This window comes from Myotis davidii, unplaced genomic scaffold (genome assembly GCF_000327345.1).
Source record: "Myotis davidii unplaced genomic scaffold, ASM32734v1 scaffold812, whole genome shotgun sequence".
Taxonomy (NCBI): Eukaryota; Metazoa; Chordata; class Mammalia; order Chiroptera; family Vespertilionidae; genus Myotis; species Myotis davidii.
This window is the reverse complement of record NW_006284238.1, coordinates 3,037,101-3,050,112: the sequence shown is the minus strand read 5'-3', so window position 1 is coordinate 3,050,112 and position 13,012 is coordinate 3,037,101. Positions and strand designations below refer to the sequence as shown.

At 36.6% G+C, this 13,012-nt stretch overlaps 1 protein-coding gene across 2 annotated transcripts in view; it reads left to right on the top strand.

The window, feature by feature from the left end:
- The first annotated feature begins 6 nt into the window (after positions 1 to 6).
- PJA2 (praja ring finger ubiquitin ligase 2) overlaps positions 7 to 13,012 on the top strand; it is a 61,525-nt gene continuing 48,519 nt past the window's right edge. Inside the window, exons 1-2 of one of the 2 annotated variants that reach the window (XM_015568432.1) lie at positions 7 to 136; positions 542 to 814. The gene's annotated coding sequence lies outside the window, so the exon portion shown is untranslated. The remainder of the gene's footprint in view (positions 137 to 541; positions 815 to 13,012) is intronic. The other variant, XM_006754265.2, reaches the window with a different exon arrangement.

Sequence of the window (13,012 nt, the reverse complement as noted above, 5' to 3'; positions counted from 1 at the left end):
GCCGCCGCCGCCCCCGCGGGCTCCGCCACCTGCCGCTGCGCGTTAGGCGGGGGAGGAGTCGGAGGCGGAGAAGAAGGCGGTGGTGGCGGGTGGAGGATCGAGCGCTGTTCTCGCTCCGGAGCCGCTGCACAGTTCGGTGAGGGGATTTTTTTTTTTTTTTAAATCTGGCTTGTTCTGATGTTGGTTATAGGAGGGTCGGGCGAGGAAATTGCTGCCTTTACCTCCTTCCTCTCTTAATTTCTGTCGAGAGGGAGCGGGGCCTATCTCTGGTCCGCTGCGCCGGCCATGGTGGGTGGGGTTGATAGCTGTTTAGAGGCCTCCTCGCGTCCTGGGCCCGGTCCAGCCGGGACCCGGCACCGCACTCGTGTCCCAGCGGATGACATCGGTTGGTCTCGAAGGTCTCCACTGTCCGCTTTTCCTGTGGCTTCTTCTGCTGTCCTTGGTGCCTCGGCCAAGGACCCCGCTGCCTTTCTCCCCACACTGGCGACTGAATGAGTTTCCCCGCACTGACACCCCCACCGCCTTCTCTGCCCACTTGCAGTCTCCCCGCGTAGAGCTGGTCCATCTTACGCCATAGGCCTGCGGCCCGCTCTCCCGAGGAACCGTCCGTCGCCCTCGCTCTGCCGGCTGTGTGCGCGTTTTCCCGAGCTCACCCGAGGCCCGGGCACGCAGTCGCGCTGGGCCCGATCGGAGCCCCATTTCCTCAGTGCTTCTCCCCCTAACGATGCCAGGTCAGGGCCCGCTCTGGCAGTCAGCCTCAGCCGTGGCCTCTCAGAGATTGCTGCTGTACATCCTTTTGCGCACATTCAAAATGGTGAGTTTAAAGCCTCTCAGACCAAGTTAAAAAAAAGGGAGGAGAGAGTTTTGTGGCAGCGAGGAAGAAGAATCTGTGTAGGAGGTGCCCCTCTCCAGACATGATCGTGTTTTTATTTTTATTTACATGCTCATCGACCCTGCTGTGAATCTGCTGGTTCTGTGAAGTTCACGATTATCACAAAAGGCCTAATATGTTGTTATTTTTTATCATGAACTATTGGATCAGTTAAATTTTTTAAAATGGCAGTCACCTCTGCTGAAGACTACAGACCATTTGAAGAGTGTAAATAAGCATGAAGATTAAAGAAATAAACGTTTGAGCTATTTTTTTCAGTTTTCAATTGCCTTATGAAACTCGTGTCTTTTTATATGCAATACCTTTAGTTTTTAAAATTAACGGCAGACATGCAAAATTCAGCAACATAGAAAAATAATGACTAGGTGAAATGTGAACGTTTCATCCCTCAGTCCCGTTTTACTGTGCAGAGTTAACAATTTACGTTCATCTTTCTAAATGCACTTTTAAACATAGGCATACACATAAAGTTGTTTGGGCGGATGGTATACCAAACACATTGATATATCACTTGCTTTCTTTACTTAATTATATATCTTGGACATCTTTACTTGTTACATATAGGTCTCCCTAATACTTTTTTTAAAGGTTAAGTGATATTTCATTAGTTCGAATAGGCTAGAATTTATTTAACGATATCTCTTACTGAAAGACATTTAAATTAGTTTCTTTTTGCTATCACAAAACGCTTTCTTTAAAGCCAACTTTTAAATGTATTGATGTTTTTAATTACAAACTTTAAATCTTTGTAAATTTTAAAAACAGTACTGGAGAATATAAGATTGTTCTACACCTTCCTATAGTTCTACCTTCAAAGTCAACTCTTCAGAAAACTTCCTCCATCAGTATGTGATTATTTCTGGAGCATGGATTCCTAGAAATGGAATTGCTGGGTTAAAGAGTATGCATACTTTAAATTTTGATAACCATTTCTTCCTCATTTTCCCCCCAAAGTTATTCATTGCTGTTTTTATGCATTTCTTCTCCAGAAGAACTTTAGACTCAACTTGTAAATTAAAAAATCTTTAAGTACCACATGGTTATGGTTATTGTTGCTTTTCAGTAAGTCTTGAAATCAGATAATGAGTCTCCAACTTCATTCTTTTTCAAAATCATTTTGACCATTTAGTTCTTTTGCTTTTCGATAATTTTTTTTAGAAGTGATAGGATTTCTACAAAAAGTGCCGAGGAGATTTTCATTTAGATTGTCTTGAATATACTCACCAATTAAGAATTGACATCTCAATATTGAGTCTTCCAATTAATGAACACAGGATATCTTCATTTATTTAAACCTTGTTTGATTTTTTTTATCAGCATTTTGTAATTTTAGCATACAGGTGTATACTGAAAAAAATCTCATTTTTGTTAAGATTTATACCCAGGTATTTCATTACTTCTGATACCAGTTAAAATTTAGTATGCAGTTGTTCATTGATAGTATAGACATACAGTTGTTTCTTGTATACCTAGAATATGGCAACTTTGCTAAATTCACTTAAATCTAGTAAGGTTTTTTGTTGTTGTTTCTTTGGCATTTTTCTATGTAAATAATGATGTCATTTGCAAATAAAGAACAGTTTTATTTCTTTGTTTTCACTTTGTGTATACAACCTACTTTCTTTTTCCTCCCGTATTTCATTGGCTAGGATTTCCAGCATGATATTAAACGAGTGGTGAGAGCAGATATTTTGTCTTGTTCCTGATGTTACGAGGAAAACTTTTGTTCTTTAAGTATAAAGGGCCTTTAACCAATCAACTATATATAGTTACAGTAAGTGTAATAGGTCTTTTATCAAGTTAAGGATGTTTCCATTCTGTTCCTAGATTGCTGAGTTTTTGTTATGAGTGGTCATTGAGTTCGCTCAAACTTTCTTGCTGTATTTATTGAGGTGATCATATGGTTTATCTTCTTTGGTCTGTTAATATGATGAATCACATTGATTTGTTTTCAAATGTTGAATCAACATTGCATTTTCTAGGTGTACCTCCCTTGGACATGATGTATTATCATTTTCATATATTAGTGGATTTAATTTGCTAATTTTGGTTGAATACTTTTTTGTATCTTCATGAAAGATGCTTTTTCATATTTTTTTGGTATCAAAATGATGCTGTCCTTATATAGTGTTTCTTGTATTTTCTGAAAAAATTTGGATAGGCTTAATACTTGTTTCATAAATGTTCACTAGAGTTTTCTTTAATGGTTTTAAAGGATAAACTTATTTGCTTTAATAGGTATAGGATGATTAGGGTTATCTGTTTTTGAAAGCTTCCAGTCTTTGACGATGTGAGTGACCTTTACTCACTATGTGAGCTTTAATAGTTGGTATCTTTCAAGGAATGTACCTGTTTCATCTATTCTTTGCCATAATATTTCTTTATTGCCCTTTTAATGTCTGTAGCATCTGTAGTGATGTCCTTTCTTACATTACTGATATTGACAGCGTGTCCTCGCTTTTGTCTTTATTAGTAGGTTTTCTGGTTTATCAAAAATGTTTTGTTTTTCTGAAGATCCAGTTTTTTTTATTTTTATTGTTATTTAAAATACATTTTTAATTTAATTGACTTCTGCTCTTTATTTCTTTTTGTATGCTTTGGGCTTAAATCTCTATTCTAATTTCTTAAGGTATAAGCTTAGGCCATTGACCTTCTTTTCCTTCTCAGCTCTGCTTTAGATATTCTCATAAATTTTGCTATGTTGATACTAGAGGCCCGGTGCATGAAATTTGTGCACCAGTGCAGTCCCTAGCCTGCTATTGAAACATGAGCATCTGGCGTGGAAGGGCAGGTCACTGATCTCTGGGCCCTGGGCAGCAACTGGGCCCCCGGACCCCCACGCGCCCCTTTCCGCCTGAGTCATGAGCCTGAGTCCCCATGTAGAGATGCAGTGAGTACAGCTGGACACCACAGGCCAGGGCGCAACGTGGGCCTCTGGGTCGTCCAGCGGTGCCACACGGATGCTGGGTGAGTAGTGTGCTCTCTCCTGGCTGGCCTTGTCTACCGGCTCCTGTGTGAACCCACGGGGAGCCCTATGAGCCCCTGCAGTCCTGGCGGCTACAGCCGGCTCACCCAGAAGCAGCCGTGCGGGCACAGGACAGGTTCTTCGCGGGCACCCGGCACCTGAGTACGGGGGCTTCCCTGGCACATGAGCCCTGGCGTCCTGGGGGAGGACAGTAGGGAGAGTGAGAGTAAGCTCGGTGGACACCTTGCATTCTCACTGCACCTCTGTCCCTGTCCCCCCTGCCCCCAGGTAGCTGGCAAGAGGCCACAGCCCCTGACCAGGAGCCGTGGGAGGTTGGTCACCGCCACCCAACCCCAGTACCCCATCCCAGCCCGGGGCCGGCCCGATCAGGCAATCAGGGCCTGCCAGCTGCTGGTCGCTGTCTGCAGAGTGATCGGTTGGGGCCAGGCCCCCTGTCTGGCTCCCTCAGCACCTGGGAGCAGGGCGGCGGCCCCACCCCCTGCCATTGCCACTGGTTGCCGTCTATGGGGCGATCAGCGGGGCAATTGGCCCCCTGCTTGCATCTGCCTTGGCCTGGTGCCGCCCGCTTACCTGCTCTACCATCCCACTGCCATCCCGCTCTTGTCCAGGCCTACTGGGGCCAGGAGTGCCTCCACTGCCACCTGCTGCCAGCACCGCGTTGCCTACGCCTGTCATGTTCTGCGCCACCCCCTGGTGGTCAGCGGATGTCATAGTAAGCGGTTGAGCTCCTGGTTGAACTCTCAGTTGAGAGGACAATTTGCATATTAGGCTTTTATTATATAGGATTTTCTAAGTTCTTATGTGACTTTTGCTTTGACTTATGGGTTATTTAGAATAGAAGTATATTATTTACATTCCAAATATTTGATGATTTTACCTAGTTCTTTCACTAATTGATTTTTATGTTTAATTTTGTTATAAGCAAGTACTGTAGAATGTATAATTTCTTTTAAACTCTTTGAAATATTTTTTATGGCAGAATATGGTTAGACTTGGTAAATGTTCTATGTGTACTTCCAAATATTGTGGATTGTGCTTTTGGGTAGAGTATTCTATAAGTTCTTTATTACATATTAAATGTTAATTTCAATATTTTATATTAAATATGCTTTAATTGTCATGTCAAGTTAATTGTTGGTGCTTATTAGGTTGTCTGTTTCCTTATGGGGATTCTACCTACTTTGTTGATCACCATAGGAAAAGTTTAAGTCTCCAAATATAATTGCATGTTTATTTTTCCTTTTTGTTCTAATAAATTTTGCTTCATGTATTTTGAATCTCTCTTGTTAGGTGCATGTATATTTAGGGTTGTGTGTCTTCTTAAATTTACTCCTTTGTCTTATATAATATTCCTGTTTATCTCAGTAGTATTTCTTCTTCTGCAGTCTACTTTATCTGAAATTAATATTCCCACTACACCTTTCTTTTGATTAGGTTTTGCATGATACATCCATTTACTTTGAATTTATGCCTTTATATTTAAAGTGGGTTTGCTGTAGACAGTTCACTTTTTAAATCCATCCTGACAGTCTGGTTTTTTAGTTCAGTTGTTTACATCATTTATGTTTAATGTAATCATTGATGTAAGTCTGCTATCTTACTTTCTATTTAACCCATCTGCTTTATGGTCTCTATTTTTTAGCTCATTTTTTCTTGATTTGCTCTTTACTACTCATATTTATTTTGCTTCTTTAAAAAGTTATACTTCTTTCTCTGTGATTTACATTATGCATCTTTAATTCCAGTCTGTATTCAAGCAATGTAATACTACTTTTTAATATAGTGTCAGAACCCTATAACAGTATATTTACACTTTTTCTTTCCTATCTTTTGTACTATTATTGTCATATTTTACTTATGCCATAAATTCATATCTCGCTATTATGTTTGCTCTAGACCTGCACTGTCCAGTATGTTAGTCTCTAGCCAGTGTGTAGCCATTTTTCAAGTCTTAGTAGCTATGTGTAAGATAAAGAATATTTCTGTCTCACAACGTTCTATCAGTGCTACTGTCCACAGTTCTGTTTTGAAGTGACTAAAAATAAGAAAAAATATTTTACATTTACCTTTAATTATTTTTAGACGTCTTCAGATCTTTGTAGAATCAAGTGTCTGTTCTTTCTGTCTGAAGAACTTTATTTCACATTTCTTGCAGTTCAGATCTGCTAACAAAGTTTCTTGGATTGACTTAAAATGCTTTATTTTACCTTTTCTTTAGAAAGATTATTTTGTTTGGTACAGAATTCGTGTTCACATGTTTTTCTCATATGTATCACTTTAAGGATGACACTGTATACTCTTTGGCTTGCATTGTTTCTGATAAGTTAGTTGAAATTCCTCTCTCCATTAAATGTTCCCCTTATTGTTTATTTTTATAGTAGATTGAATATGATTTGTTGTGTGTGTGTATGTGTTCTGTATTTATCCTGATTTTTGTGGTTCACCACAGAGCTTCTTAGATTTATGGTTTGATCTTTGAATCATATTTAGAAAATTCTCAGCATTTTTCTTCTAATATATTTTCTGTACCATTTACTGTTTTCCTGTGGGATTCCAGTGACACACGTGGTAGGTACTTCATTTGCTACAGTTCCACAATTCTTGGAGGGTTTGTTTTCTGTCCTCCCCCTACTGCCTCCTCCCCAACACCCCTCCTTTGACACACACACACACACACATTTACACACACACACTTTTAGAAAAGTACTTTGTATCTCAGTTTGGGTAATTTCTCATGACTTGTTTTGAAGCTCATTTATACTTTCCTTGACTGGTCTTTTTATGAGCCCATAAAATACATTCTTCATCTCTGTTTATGTGTTCTTTATTTCTTGAATTTTCATCTTCATTCTTGAAATCTGTGATCTATTTCCTAACCCTACTCCAGCAAAGGCCCTTTCTCTTTTACTTATCCCCTAGCCAAAATGGAGGACAGTGGTTGCTGCCCTTCTCCCAGTGGTTTAATGCTCCCCTCCCCCTCATAGGAGTTAGAATTTGGGTAGGGTTTCATTCTTTTCCCACATTGGCAGTCAGTTCCTTTCTTCCGCCACTGAAAAATAGAGACAAGCTTCGTTAGTCTCCCAACTTGTTTCCAATCTTTTTAGCACCCAGTAGGGATCTGTGGATAAGAGCCTGTGAGTGACTGCCAACTTTACATATCCGTAATTCTCAGAGATTCTATACTCTTTGTTTGTTTTTTTTGGTTTGTTTTTGCAGATGTCTTGTAATTCCTTCCCACAGATCTAACACACAGTTCTGTTAATAAAGGAAACAACATATTTATTCTATGAGGCGTTTCCAGCTATGAAAGTCTACAAAAAAGATTCTATACTCTTTAACCCACACTTTATCTTTACCTGCAATGTAATTGCCTGATAAAAGGAAAATTAGACACCCTTTAGAGGGAAGTAAATTATCCAGAGCCTCTAGAACACTGGTTCTCAACCTTGGCTGCACATTAGAATTACCTGGGAATCTTTTTAAAATCCTGATTTCTGGGCCTCATCCTCCGGAAATTCTGTTTCTTTGTTACTAATGTTGTGGCCCCACCCCATAACAAAGAAACAGAATTTCCGGAGGATGAGGCCCAGAAACCAGGATTTTAAAAAGATTCCCAGGTGATTCTAATGTGCAGCCAAGGTTGAGAACCCCTGCTCTAGAAAATCACATCCAGCGTCCAGGAAGGATGCATTTTTTAATTTCTAGGGGAACTATTAAAAGAATGACACTAGCCCGGCCAGTGTGGCTTAGTGCAATTGAGTGCCTACCTATGGCCATGGGTCAGTTCCTGCTCGGTCAGGGCTGCACATACTTGGTTTTCAGGCTCAATCCCCAGTGGGAGGCGTGCTGGAGGCAGCCCATCAATGACTCCGTTTCATCATTGATGTTTCTATCTCTCCCTCTCCCTTCCTCTCAGAAATCAATAAAAATATGTTAAAAAGAAAAAAGAATGGCACTAAAAGGTATATCAAATAAGCTAGTAGATGAAATAAAATGGAATCATACTGAAGAAGTCAAGAAAGGAAGAATAAAGGAACAAATAATACGGAAAATGAAAATAATAGCAAGATGATACTTACACTCATCTATATTGGCAATTATGTTAAGTTTAAATAAATGTTTCAGTGAAAATACAAATATTTTTGGGCTTAAAAATAAGTGAAATCCAAATATTCTGTTTATAGAAAAAAATACTTTAAAGGCTCAGATGGTATGAAAGTAAAAAGATGTAATAAGTATTGTCTGCAAACACTCACCAAAAGAAAGCTCTATTAACATTGTATAAAATAGACTTAAGGCAAAACAAGTATAAGTGATGAAGAGGAAAATACAATGTGTGTCAGTTTACCCAGATAAAAAAAATCTTAAAGCATGTATTCACTAGTAATACAACTTCTGAATATAGAAGATAATATAACAGGAAATATAGATATGCATTTATAGCTAGAGATTTTAAATATATATTTAAAGTAACTAATATAACAATTATATTAAAATACTAGTAAGAGAATAGAAAATTTGAATGACATGATTCATTAACTTGGTGTAATTGACATTTATAAAACATTGTATCTAACAACTGAAGACTGCATATTTTTAAGTGCACATGGAACACTTGCCAAAATATTCTGGTTCTTAAAGAAGTATCAGACTTCAAAGGATTGAAATTATACAGTGCATTTTTTCTTTTTTACCACTGTGGAATTAATTACAACTCAGTTACAGAAAAATAACTACAAAGCTTCCAAATGTTAGAAATTAAGCAAGACATTTCTAAATTTTCCATGAATCAAAAACAAAGTCATAATGGAAATTAGAGAACATTCTTATTGAAAAACAGCAAAATAAACAACCTGTGGAATGCAACTGAAGTAGTGCTTTGAGAGAACTTTATAGTTTTATATGCATGTAAAGACAAAAGGTTAAAAGTCATTAATATGAACTTGCAACTTAAAGGAGAAATCAAACTCAAAAAAAGTAGAAAGAAAGAAATAGTAAATGTCAAAGTAGAAACCAATGAAATAGAAAATATCAACAGTTTTAGAAAACTTTTTAAAAATAATAAATGTGTAATGAACTGATAAACATAACAATGGGAGAAAACACAAATTACCGATACCAGGAATAAGAAGGGAGGCATCGCTACAGAGTCTATAGATATTAAATTGTTAATAGAGAAATTATGAACAACTTTATATTAATACATTTAATAACTCCAGTGAAAGATCATAATCATTCAAAAAATTATCAAAACAGATATGTGGCCGAAACCGGTTTGGCTCAGTGGATAGAGCGTTGGCCTGCGGACTGAAAGGTCCCAGGTTCGATTCCGGTCAAGGGCATGTACCTGGGTTGCGGGCACATCCCCAGTAGGAGATGTGCAGGAGGCAGCTGATCGATGTTTCTCTCTCATCGACGTTTCTAACTATCTGTCTCCCATCCTCTCTGTAAAAAATCAATAAAATATATTTTTAAAAAACCTAGATATGTGAAGAAATGCAAAATCTGAGTTGTCCAATGTCTATTAAATAATTTGAATTTATTAAAAAACTTTTCCACAGAGAAAACCCCAGGCCCAGATGACTCACTGGTAAATCTTCCAAACATTTAGTAAGGTATAATATCAGTTTTATACAGACGCTTTTGAGAATTAAAAAAAGGAGAATGTTTTCCAGAATATTTTATGATTTTAACATAATCCTGATAGGAAAACCTGACGAGAATATGACACACACACACAAAAAGAAATTATAGGCTTATATTTTTCATGAACATACATATAGAAGTAATTCAGTGATATGTAAAAAGGGATAATGTATTACAGATTTGTCCCAGGAATGCATGGTTGATTTTATATTTTTAAGATCAATCTGATCTACTACTTTAACAGAATAATGTAGAAGAACCATAGGATCATCTCTGTAGATACAGAGAAATCATTTGACAAAATTCAACATCTGTTTGTGTTGAAAATCCTCATCAAAATAGGAATAGAAAGAAACATCCTTAATTTTTAAAAGAGTATCAACAAAAAATCCACAGCTAGCATCATACATAGTGAGTGAAAGTTCTAGCCAAATATTGGAGGAAACTGGAAGAATTCAGAATCCAGTTTATAGGTAGAAAACAACTTTAAAGACAATAGCACTAGAATCTGATATTCACAAAGGTGTACTGCTGAAATACATTTTTTCTCTTTATAATCATCTCCATTTCTAGAAAAGGTAACCATAGTGAGATTAATTTGCCTGCAATGTTGTCTAGTGAAAACAAATTTGGCTTGGCTATTTATGTACCAGTACTAGTAAGTGCAGAAAGAATAGTGACTGACCATATAGGTTCTTTTAAGTCTTCTTTGTTGGAACTTTTCATAAAGAATCTCAGATTGGATTTTCAAAAGCTTCTTAGGGCTAGGAAGCCAAGCTAAGCACTTGTTCAATTGTGTCCTGTTACAAAGAGAACAGTTTTTTATTGAATTTATGCAAATACATATATAGTCAGGAAAAATAGGAATATTTAATGAGTTTTTGAAGTCTGGAGGAATCAGGTAGAGAGCACAAGGTAGATTTTTCAACTTCTGTTACAAAGATACACTTTATCAAATTGCTCTATAGCTGGTATAAAAGAGAGGCAAAAAGGGGGTCCTTTAAATCTGGAAACAAAACATTAAAGAACTAGCAATATTTGAAATGATAATAAAAATTATAATCATCTTTATTGTCTTATTCAGTGCTATGTAGTTCTTGTTTTGCTTCATTGTGGGTTAGCAGCTTTATGAATCAATCAGTTTTCCATTAAAAAATTCTTACCCTCCATTCAGTGTTACGATCTTAGTTATTGGAAACCTTTACGTTTGAGTAACTTGTCAGGCTCTTTTCCATGAATTTCTTTGAAGATGGAGCACTTTTGCAGGAAAAGTTTCCAAAAGCATCAAAGTGAAATAGTAACACTCTGTAAATGAGAAAATACTTGAAAAATGGCCATGGTTAAAGATCTAAGAGTTCACACATACATCTACATACACTCACATTCAGAAATTATTCAGTCGACTTAGTTACCATTCAACCAAAGTGACAAATTCAAAGACAAATACAGAAAGTTACATAGTTGTAAAAGAATTTTCTTCTTTTAAGAGAGAAGATTGTTTTTTCTCAGTAATCAAAGACTTCATAAAAATATTATGAAGCCAGGAAATATTTTCATAAGACACAGAATCTTTGTTTCCAAGGCAGATTACATTAAAGGTTAAATAAAATCACAACCCTTTGTTTTTGTTTTTAATTTCTCATTAAGAGCAGGCCAATAATCTAAAAACACATGATCATATTAATAGATGCAGGAAAAGCATTCAGCTAAATCCAACATTCATTTTTGATAAAAACCTCTTAGCAAAGTGGGGATAGAGGGAGCATATCTCAACATGATAAAGGCCATATATGACAAACTCACAGCCAACATCATACTCAGTGGGCAAAAACTAAAACCATTTCCCCTAAGAACAGGAATAAGACAGGGATGCCTATTTTCACCACTCCTGTTTGACATAGTACTGGAAGTGCTAGCCATAGCAATCAGACAAGAAGAAGAAATAAAAGACACCCAAATTGGAAAAGAAGAAGTAAAACTCATTATTCGCAGGTGACATGATACTGTACATAGAAAACCCCAAAGATTCCATCAAAAAACTACTAGACTTCAAAACAAAACAAAACAAAAACTTCTTTCACCAGAGGAAACCAAATTCTAATTTTGCACCAGGATACTTTGTATTTTAAAACTCTCCCTTGTCTTTAAATTTAAATAAATAGATTCTAGTTTTAACATTACTACACATAAAATTCCTTTCTCAATATTCATTTTCTACAAAGAAGTTTCTTTATCCATTCAGGTATTGTCCTACAAGTAACAGCCGTTTTATCTTAGGACAAAATTTCCTTTTTTCCTTTACAAAACTTAAAAAAACATGTCCATATTTTCCTTATCCAAAAACACATTTTATTTTCTTTTTCTGCTTTTCATATACATTCATTTTTCTTTCACCCTTATTATTTCTGGTAGTTTTAATTACATATTAATTAGTTTATTAACTAGAATTTTTAATTCCTAAGCTAGTGGAAAATAAGTGAGCAATTGTGGGGTGGAAAATTTGTAAATACATTTTATACTAGAAGTATAGTCTTCCTCATAGTAAAAGTTTCATATTGGTACAAGACATGTTTATTCATAGACCCAAATATCTTCTGTAAAAAAATCTAAAAACCATAAGTAGATCATCTTATGTTTAGCATTTAATATTTATCTTGGAAATGCTTTAGATATAAATGAATATCCATTATTTGGTTTAACTTAGTATAAACTTTTGTTTGTTTAACTAATGTACTTGCTTTTAATAATTATGCTTGGTTTGGATAAGTAAAGAACTAATCATCATCTTAACTTATTTTTTTTATTGACAAATTTTGAAGATATACCTGCTTTTATTAAGCCAAAAAATGTAAACTAACCTTTTTTTTTCTTTTAATCAAAGAGTATCTTAGATCATGTGAACTTAAAAACATTTGGGCTGCCCAGCCAATATGGTTTAGTGGTTGAGCGCCAACCTATGAATCAGGAGGTCACAGTTCCATTCCCAGTCAGAGTGCATGCCTGGATTGTAGGCTCGATCTCCAGTAGGGGTGTGTAAGAGGCAGCTCATCAGTGATTCTCTCTCAACATTGATGTTTCTCTCTCTTCTCTCCCTTCCTCTCTGAAATCAATTTAAAAAAATTGGGATTAATTTCTATAATTCTGAGAGAATAGTATATATATTAAGTGTACCGGTTAATAATGTCAGATTTTGTAATCAAAGAAAACATGATAATTTCAAGAGAAACATCAAAAGTGCTTTAATCAAAGTAATGTTCATCACTAGCTACACATTTCCCCATCTTTCAGGTAATTTGTGGATACTGTCCCAGTAGAACAGCGGTTCTCTTGAGGCAAACCATTGAGAGACCCCCATTTTCCACTTCGTTTTACGTTTTGAAGTGCTGCTCAGAAAGTACACGTGCCATCGATTAGAACAAGTGGTAATCTGAAGGAGCAAAGTCTGGGTGGGTTAATACTTCCCAGGCAAGATTTTTTAATGTGTCTTT